We start from the raw sequence: 9,832 nt of genomic DNA, 5'->3' as shown, positions 1-9,832 counted from the left end.
TATAATTGTATATAATTTATTTTTTGTCATTACTGTTTCATGTTATCACTCATCTCTCTATCATTGACAAGTTTACGCTACGTAAACAATACTGTACATATATAAGCTTATTTTAAGTGATTTGATAGAATCTGAGGATGTTCTTGTAGAACGAAACATGTCATTCTTTGTATGTTAGTGTGTGTTTTACAGATATGCTTTTAGTGTTTTAATTTACATTGTATTTGCTATGTGTTTGACAGACTGAAAAGCCTTTGCTACATTAAACATTAGGGGTACGGCGCATCAGAACCCCTATAGTTTATGTTACTCTTTCATCACTATGGAATAGCGGGTGGCCGGCATTTCCTACTAACCAAATTAGTTTGCAGTCTAACCTATTACTGCATGAAAATCCGGGCTTTACTTATCAATATTCCGATCCGATGACTGTTTTCTTTTGTGTCCAACTTGTTCGTATTATCCACCGTTTTATCGATCTGTCTACACTTTCCAGTTCTTTCCATTCTACGAATGTCCAACTCTCACTTTCATATAGTAACAAGCTGCAAACGAAGGTTTGGCAAATTTTTTCCATACTTCTTTATCTAAATGTCTGCATACTAATATACCGCATTTGTAGTGGGCTTCAGAGGGACCTAAAAGTATATTTTCGCGTACCCAATAACCACCTCCAGTTTTTGAGAAAAACAAAAATAATTATGACTCATAAACTATTCTTGTTCTTCTTCTTATACGTTACCACATACCTGGTGCAGTCGCGTGTGAGACATGGTCACACATTCGGATTTCGCCCTGTTTTGTGGCCAGATGCCCTTCCAGAGGCCAACCCTATATGATGGAGAGATGAAGTTCCTACAGGCTGTTTCTGTCGTGTGTTGTATGTGGAGGAGGAGGAGAGTGTTGGCGCAAACACAAAATACTCGTTCCACGAATCATAACAATTAATCATACGCCATTAAAATCCCAAATCCGGCCGGGAATCAAACCCCGGACTCTCTAAACCGAAGGCCTCAACGCTGATCATTCAGCCAAGAAGCCAGACATGACTCGTAAAGTAAAATTGTACCTAAAGTTGAGGAAAAAATTATAATTTTTAAATGTGATTTCTTACTATTTATATCCCTGTTAGTGAATTAAGTTGATGGTGGCGATTATTGTTTTAAGATAATATACAACTGGGCAAGTATTCTCTATTAACAGTAGTCAGAGGACCAAAATGAAAATGGTTCGACACTTTAAAAAATGAAGGTAACGGCCAAATGAAAGGAGGGCCACGCAGGGCGTGAAAAAGATTCCCTAGGCCTCGTAAACCTAATACCGTCGTGGTCGGAAAAGAACAAGAGTTGACCAAATGAGGTCCGTTAGGATAGATGTCAAATTAAATAACAATATCATTGGGATGTCTCAGAATTTTGAATTCCTCTCCTTGGCCTGTGATTCTTTTCCCAAATCCGGGCTGGGTAGCTCAGGTGGTAGAGCACTGGCGTTCGGAGGTCAAGTTGGCGGGTTCGATTCCAGTTCAGTCCGTTGGTATTTAAAGGTGTTCAAATACGTCAGCCTCGTGTCGGTAGATTTACTGGCACGTTAAGGAACTCGTGCGGGACTTAATTCCGGCACCTCGGCGTCTGCGAAAACCGTAAAAGTAGTCAGTGGGACGTAAAAGGATTAACATTATTATTATTATTATTATTATTATTATTATTATTATTATTATTATTATTATTACCTTTCCCAAAATTCTCTTTGATTGCCTTCACTGCCTATTCTATATAAACCTTGAAAGGGGAGGTAAACTGCAACCCTGACTCACTCCTTTCTGGATTGCTGCTGCTGCCTCTTTTTCATAGCCTTCATTTATTATCACTGCAGACTGATTTTTGTACAGATTGTAGATAATTCTTCTATCTCGGTATCTGATCCCAATCACTTCCAGGGTTTCAAATAGCTTGGTCCAATCAACGTTATCGAATGCTTTCTCTAGATCTTCGAATGCCATGTGCTTCGTAATTCGATTCTTTAAGATCAAATATAAAGTCCTACATTTATTCTGAAACCAAAAAGTATCTTCTCCCAACTCAGCTTGAATTTGCCTTTCCATTCTTCTGTGTTCTTTCATTCTTCTCTAAATAATATTAAAATATTGCCAGTGTGAGATACTAAACTAATGGTGTGGTGGTTTTCACACTAAGCACCAGCTTTCTTGGTATAACAACATTCTGTCTAAAATCGGATAGCACATCTCCTGTGTCATCTCACACACTAAGTCGAATAACCTGACCATGCCAGTTTCCTCCGAAGCAGTCAGTAATTCTGAGGGTATGTCATCAATTCCAGGTGATTTGTTCCTATTTAGGACTCTCGATGTTCTGTGGAATTATGACCTCAAAAATGGGGCTCCCATTTCATCAGCACCAACGGCCTCTTCTCATTCCGGAACCTTATCATCTTTCCCTTCATAGAATTGTAGAATATGTTCCTGTCACCTTTCTGCCTTCTTCTTTTTCCCTAGAAGTGGTTTCCCGTCTGTGATCCTAATATTCATATAACTAGTTTTCCTCCCACCAACATATTTCCTTGATATTTCCTTCAAAACTTCTATTCTATTTTCTATTCTTTTCTATTCCTTTCTATTCTTATATTTTATTCTTTTTCAGCTATCCTGCACTTTCTATACATACTTCATTCTTTAGTCGCCTGAATTCTTTTCTGCCCTCCTCCAGTTTCGTTCTTATACTTCTTCCGTTCATCAATAAGTTATCGATTCATTCTTACTTAATTCTTACTTTTCTTCAGGGGCTCTGTTGGTATCAGTATTCAGGACTGTCCACTCTTGATCCGTCATGTTTCTTTGATCCTTTTCATTTAGTTCTTTTGCAACATGTTCCTTGAAAATATCCCCCACTCCCTTTTTTCTTCAATTTATCTACATAACATCTGCTTTTATTCCTCTCTTAAATTTCTTCAAGGTCAGACAGAATTTCATGACCACAAAGTTATGGTCAGAGTCCAGTTCTGCTTCTGGGAAGGTCTTGCAATCGAACGCCTAATTTTTGAATTTCTGCCTAATGATAATACCGTCTGTTTGATACCTTCCTCTTCAGGTCTTGTCGACGTATACAGCCGTCGTTTGTGGTGTTTAAACTAAGTATGAGCAATTAATAAATTGTGACCGTTGCAGAATTCTACCAGTCAATTTCCTCTTTTATTCCTTGGCTACAATCTTAATTATCCTTCTATATTACATTATCTTCCTCGGACTACACTGTGTTACAGTCTCCCATCACAATTAAATCGTCTTTTTTTACATATTGTATTAAATCTTCTCTTCTTCATATATTCCTTCCATTTCTACATTATCTGCTGAACTAGAAGGCATATAGACCTGCACTACTGTCGTGGGCATTAGTTTGGTGTCTACCTTAGCAACCATAATCCTTTCACTATCTTGGTCATAGTAACTTACCCGCTACCCTATTTTCTTATTCATTATTAAGACAACTTCTGCATTTTCTCTGTTTGATTTTATGTTGATAATTCTATAGCCGTCTGACCAAAAATCGTGCTGTTCCTGTTAAAGTACTTCACTTAGGATACTAACTACATCTAACTTTAATCTACCTTTTCCCTTTCCGGATTCTCTAACCGTTCAAACTTCTAACATTACACTCTCCGACTAGCAGAATGTCACTATCCATCTTCCTGATGCTTGCTCCCTCACGTGTAGTCCCCTCCCGGAGACTATATTGGGGACTATATTACCTGGGAGGAAGCTATCGGCAGTGCATCATTCATTCAGAGAGAGTTGTATGTCCTCAGGAGTTAGTTACGTCTGCAGTCTTCAATTGTCTTCAGCCGTGTAGCAGTATGAATATAGCAAAGACATGTTAAGTAATATTACAAGGCCATATAGGTCGGTCGGTCGGTCAGTCAGTCAGTCAGTCAGTCAGTCAGTCAGTCAGTCAGTCAGTCAGACGACTGCTCGGCAACAAGTAGGGGAATCAGGGCCATGCTGCAACAATAATTTGAATTTATTATTTTATTGAGAGGACATTTATTCATATTGAAATTAAAAGCAATCGGAAGGTACTTTGTATTTTTATATATCAAAACCGTAATTTTGAAAATAATTTGAAAATAATAATGTGTCTCAAAATGACAATTGGAAAATGAGTGTCACCTGTTGCAATTTACGCCGCTTGAGGGGTAAGTTGCGACAGTGCATGTACGATGGCGAAACAATCTGAGTCTTCATTATTGTTAGAACAGTCAACACAGATATAGTACCGATTGTTTTTAGTGCACGCTCAGTGCGACTACTGTTTACACTTCACACACTGGATCCATTCCTTCCCTTTTTATACTGTACACCTACCGCAATTCAGAAAATAACATTTGACCTCCTCTGAACAGGAATCCATAAATCTTCCTTTTACCGTTAAACACAGTTTTCCTTTTCGTTGAAGTCGAGTTTACGAGATGGTTATTTTATGGTGTCTTTTTTCTAACTGAAATATCACAGTCTCCTTTATTATCAAGAACGAGTTTTCCAGCTCTCTCCACCACGTCCAGTGGTGTCAAACCTTTCCCTGTTTTCTGCATACACACAACTATATAAAGTACTTTTACGTTAAATATTACCTAGCTATCAAGAAATACGTTTAAGTATTTTGTTTTACGTGACTGTTGATACCATGACCATTGGCACGGTACCTCCACTTTTATGTGGAACCCGAGCAACAGGGACGAGACTTTTCATTAAACAATCCCACGTTCATTGGCCGGGATTCGAACCGTGCCCGCCTTAGTGAAAAGCCAGTAGCTATCACGCCCACAAATGCCATTATAAGTGAGCTATTATTATAGCTTAAGCAGCATATAGCAGTGTGAAGTCGGGGTTAGTTGGAACGCCTGTTGCAAAATGCCCCGTTACGCATTCTTTGACAGAATTGGCGGTCATTCACAAATAACAAAAAGGAGACTAAAGCACTTACTGCAGGCTTGAAGTAAAATAATTTCCCCTTCATATTCATGTAAAAATAGGACAATAACTGTAAGCAGTATTATCTACTAAATAAAATAACAAGGTCAGAAAAAAGTTACTCGAGAGGCAGAAAAATGGACGAAGTCTCAGAACACAATACAAAACGACCGGATATTTTGACATTCGCACTCAAACTGAAGGTCTAGAGCAGTTGCATGAACTGTCACTGTGTGGCAGCACTTGATTGGAAAATTCCGAATGAAACGTAAGTGTTGCAACTTACCCCTGTTGCAAGAAGTTCCGGCCTCCCCTGCAGTACATAAAGTATGTAAACCAAGAACACGGTCCTTCTTAATAGTACTTTAGCAGACTGTGGAAGCTTCATATCTAACATGCCTGGGGGTACTCATGTCACATTTTGTAAATAGACATAAATGATCCACTAGATAGCAGCAATGAAAGTTTTAGCTGCCTATACTGACTTGTTCACTACAGATAATCCGTGCGTTCAGCAGCTTACTGTTGTGGAAGAGCATTAGAACGCTGTTCTCTCTGACTTGGAGTGAGTGTATATTGTGATCTGTAATTAGTGAATTCTTGAGGTTGTGCACTTGAGGTTTTATCTTGCACAACGAGAATTGACCCAGACAAGGTGTTAGTGGTTTTCAGAGTTGAGAAATAATTAAGTAAAAGTAATGGGATTTTTCGTAACGATTACATTCTTAGTGATTTTTTCTTACAGACATTACTATTTACAAAAGAGTAATTTTTACGTGTAATTTACGTATTAAAATAAAATTGTAATCGTAACATTCTAGTAATCTTTACTTTCTAGTAATTGATAAACCGTACATCGCAAGGAAACGGAAACGGGAAGGAATAAATTCCAATGAAGATAATTTTTCAGTTCTATTACAGCAGAATCAGTAGCTTCAACAGTTTTGGATGAGGTGCTTTCGGACTTCTCCAGTATTTCCAAGAACATCGTACTTATTCGAACGATGTTCCTAAAATTAAACATAGGCATTCCTTCAAATGCTTCTGTAGTGCAACTTTTCAGTAAAAACAGAGATACAGTCCCCAAACTGGTCGAAGCTTAGCGATGACAAGAACCAAATATTTTATTTTTAAAGTAAATGGCAAAACATTTGAAACGCCACAAGTCATTAACTAAAATAAAAATGATGGGAAAAGATCACTTGGAAAGTTCAAAGCTATTGTGATAGTGTCACCTAGTGATAATAAAAACCACACTCAAAATTAATAACATTTTCTCCTTGCAAACTTTGGTACTGTTATAGCCTCATGAGGAAAAGTCAGTGATTTCCTTAAGATTATCATTGTGTAAAGTAATTGTAATTCTAATTTTACTGACTACTTGCTGGAAAAGTAATTTGTAATTCAGTAAAATATTTCTCAGGTAACTGTAAATCATCCCAATTACCTTTTCCTTATACTCTTCCCACCGCTGGTGGTTTTACACGAGATTGAATTACCGTCTTCACCACGTGAAGTCATTGGGGGGGGGGGGGGGGTGAAATTGCAAACACTATTTTCAGCTTTATTAAGAATCTTTAAGTTTCCACTATCACTGAAAGCCTGGGGGATGAATAACTGGTACAAATACGAGTACCTTCCGAGGAAACTACTGATGTCAAGCCTGTTTATAAGTCTTTGAATGATGATGTAGCTGAAGACTGTGTTCCTTTCGATTAGGTAAGGAAATTCATTGTAGTTAGAAACAAAGGATGATAATTGTAAACAATCATGCATTATTTCAGGAGGGTCAAGTACAGCAACTATCTATCGCGGTATGAGATATACGAAAAACAATGAACCAAACGTAAGAAACCCAAGGCCATATGGGGGTAACTGTTGTCTAATTTTCAAAGAGGCAAGGGCTAATCTAATAGCTGTTCATGATACTGATATAAGGCGGTAGAATGGATGACCGAGCAAGCTGTGCGGTTTGGGTCATGTAGTTACGGAGAAAATGGTTTCGAACCCCACTGCCAGCAGCCCTGAAGATGGTTTCCAATTTTCACACCAGGCAAATGTCAGTACTGTACCTAATGGTCGCTTCCTCGCAACTCCTAGCCATTTACTACCCCATCGTCGCCATAAGAGCTATTTGTGTCTATGCGGCGTAAAGCAGACCGTAAAAATATAAGTGAAGACTTGGATTGAATGATTTCAAAGCTAGATAGACCTAGATTTGGAATATCAAGGCAGTTCACAACAGTAGCGGCTATTGGGAATTAGAAGTGGGGGGCGGGGGAACATATAGACAACAGAAAGTAGCCGGGTTGAGGGATATAGCGAGCGGGAGGTTATGCACATCAAAACTGAACAAAACAGCTACAAAATGGTAAGATCTTGATGATCTTTGAGCGAATTTCGACAGAGAGGTAAAGATTGACAGTTTACCAACTTAAGTGCGGCAATAATAGTTTTTTGAGATTTTGATTCAGTAGGCCTACTTTACTTTCACCAAAGAAACAATATTACACACGTATTACAATTAAATAGAAGTACGGCGTGATTATAAAATTAAAAACAAATCATTTAGTATCTGACTACACTTTAAGAAACGAACAGACAATATTAAAGAGACTGCCAGACTGGCGAATGCACGCGGCAAGCAGGTGAACCATACCTCAGTGTCCACGACCTTGGCAAAAAATATACCCCTGTTACCCTTCCTCATAGCATTTGCGAAGTCTCCACTACTTGCTGTGGCGCTATACAAATCGGTTAGCCGCGAAGACCGACATTTTGTGCGTATTTTCGATAATAATTTTGTTAATAATTAAAAATTTGCACAAATTGTTTTTTGAATAATTCCTAGTTTCATCCGACTAAAATGGAATAAAAATGTAATGTTTTCTCTACAAAGTGGGCGGGGGCGACTGTCTCCCCTCGCCCCACTTAGCTGCCGCTACTGGTTCACAAGATTGTTTGTCACAAAGGTACGGACTTGTAACCTACAAACATGCTCGATCGCAAGAAGAGATTGGTAATTCTGAGACTGCATTTGGTATTGCATTCACCGACAAGATTGTTCCTAATTATTCATCAGGTAAAATTCTGAAAACCGACCAATCTGTATATAATTATGAAATTCACAGAGACCACGCTATCCAGCATCGATTAAAGGGACACGATTACCGGAGTGAAATCAGCGTTTGGAAACCTTACATTCGTATACAAGTCAACCTATTGCATCCATGGAATGCAAACTCCTTTCTCCACTTCTTATTGTCTTACGTGATCCAAGTGGCACAGTTGGTCCCCTTATGCAACAGAACATAATTCGATCTCCTGAGTTACGTATCTCGCTGTGACTACGAAAACTGCTATGTAAAATATTTTGGCTTAGAACTTCGGCCGGTAAAGTTCTGTCATCTAAGGTTCAATACTGTGCGAATTATGCCACAGAATTCTCACTCTTGTTAATATACGTGCTGCGGGCCAGTACTTCTCCCATAATATTATCACACAGCGGTTTTTCCAGGCACAATGGTGATGTATATGTTGTTCAAAATCAGACAAAGTGGACAAGGGTGTTTTTGAACAATGGTGGGATAACTGTCTATTTCACAATGTTGTTTGGTTCTAGATGCATTTTCACTGCATCAACAAAATCTGTTCGTAATTCCAGATAAACACATGCACGTAACAACCAAGACGATTACTTCCCAGTCAAATAGTCTGCATCGTCCCCGCAGTGAGTGGTAACGTGCCTGCCTCTTACCCGGAGGCCCCGGGTTCTATTCCAGGCCAGGTCAGGGATTTTTACATGGATCTGAGGGCTGGCTTGAAGCTATCTGACGATAAGATAGCGGTCCCGGTCTAGAAAGCCAAAAATAACGGCCGAGAGGATTCGTCGTGCCATCCACACGACACCTCTTAACCTGTGGGCCTTCGAGCTGAGCAGTGGTCGCTTGGTAGGCCATGACCCTTCTGTGGTCTTGTGCCGTGGCGTTTGGTTTGGTTTTACAGGTAGTCTGCAGATACTAGAGTGTCACCTCCTCACTGTGACGAGATCCCTAGCATATTTCTTGGCTTTCACGATCGGGTTCACTGCTTCTCATATCAGATAGCCCCACAGTTGGTCTCACGGAGCTCAGTCCAGCTCTCAGTTCAGAATTACATTCTTTGGACTGGCCGGGCATTGTTTTAAAATACTTCTTATTGGTTTTAGGTCCAACTAACTACTTTTACGGTATATGCAAACGCCAATCTGCCGGAATTTTGTTCCACTGACGTTTTCTTACGGGTCAGCATAGACACAAAGTTGATGTGTTTGGGCACCTTCAAATACTTACTGCGCGAGGACTGAATTCGCCAACTCGGGCTCAGAAGGCTAGAGTCCCCTGTAGGTGAGGGTGTTGGAATACATTCACGGTATCCCCAGTTCGTCGTAAGAGGCGACTAAAAGAGGACTCCCGGGATCTCAACTTGGGAGCGTGGGTGGGCAACCAAGGTGTCCTGCCTGAGTCTGGCATCATTATACTTACTTCAGCCAGTCTTCTCACTTTCATATACCTTATTCGAGTTCCTCTGGTCGTCCATTGTTCTCTTCCAACCCCAAGGTATCGTATTAGGTTTGCAAGGTTTAGTGGGTCATTAATTTTCACACCCTTCATGGCCCTTCTTTTCCTTGTGTCTATAAGTTATCCTCATTCTTCGAAATGTCGGACCTCTTCTTCTTCCCCTCTTGATTAGTATTAAGAGAGGATGGTTGCCATGTTATACTTCATCTTCAGACAATTGCCACAACTTCAGCAGGTCAATGCTTTACCGTCTGTCTCTCAGCCCGGCCTGAGGATTGAACCCGAAACCTCT

At 39.7% G+C, this 9,832-nt stretch overlaps 1 protein-coding gene across 1 annotated transcript in view; it reads right to left on the bottom strand.

Moving 5' to 3' along the window:
- LOC136878804 (short-chain dehydrogenase/reductase family 16C member 6) overlaps positions 1-9,832 on the bottom strand; it is a 250,057-nt gene that overhangs the window by 47,956 nt on the left and 192,269 nt on the right. The window lies entirely within an intron of this gene.

Source organism: Anabrus simplex, chromosome 8, assembly GCF_040414725.1.
Source record: "Anabrus simplex isolate iqAnaSimp1 chromosome 8, ASM4041472v1, whole genome shotgun sequence".
NCBI lineage: Eukaryota > Metazoa > Arthropoda > Insecta > Orthoptera > Tettigoniidae > Anabrus > Anabrus simplex.
This window is presented reverse-complemented; position numbering and strand designations above follow the sequence as displayed.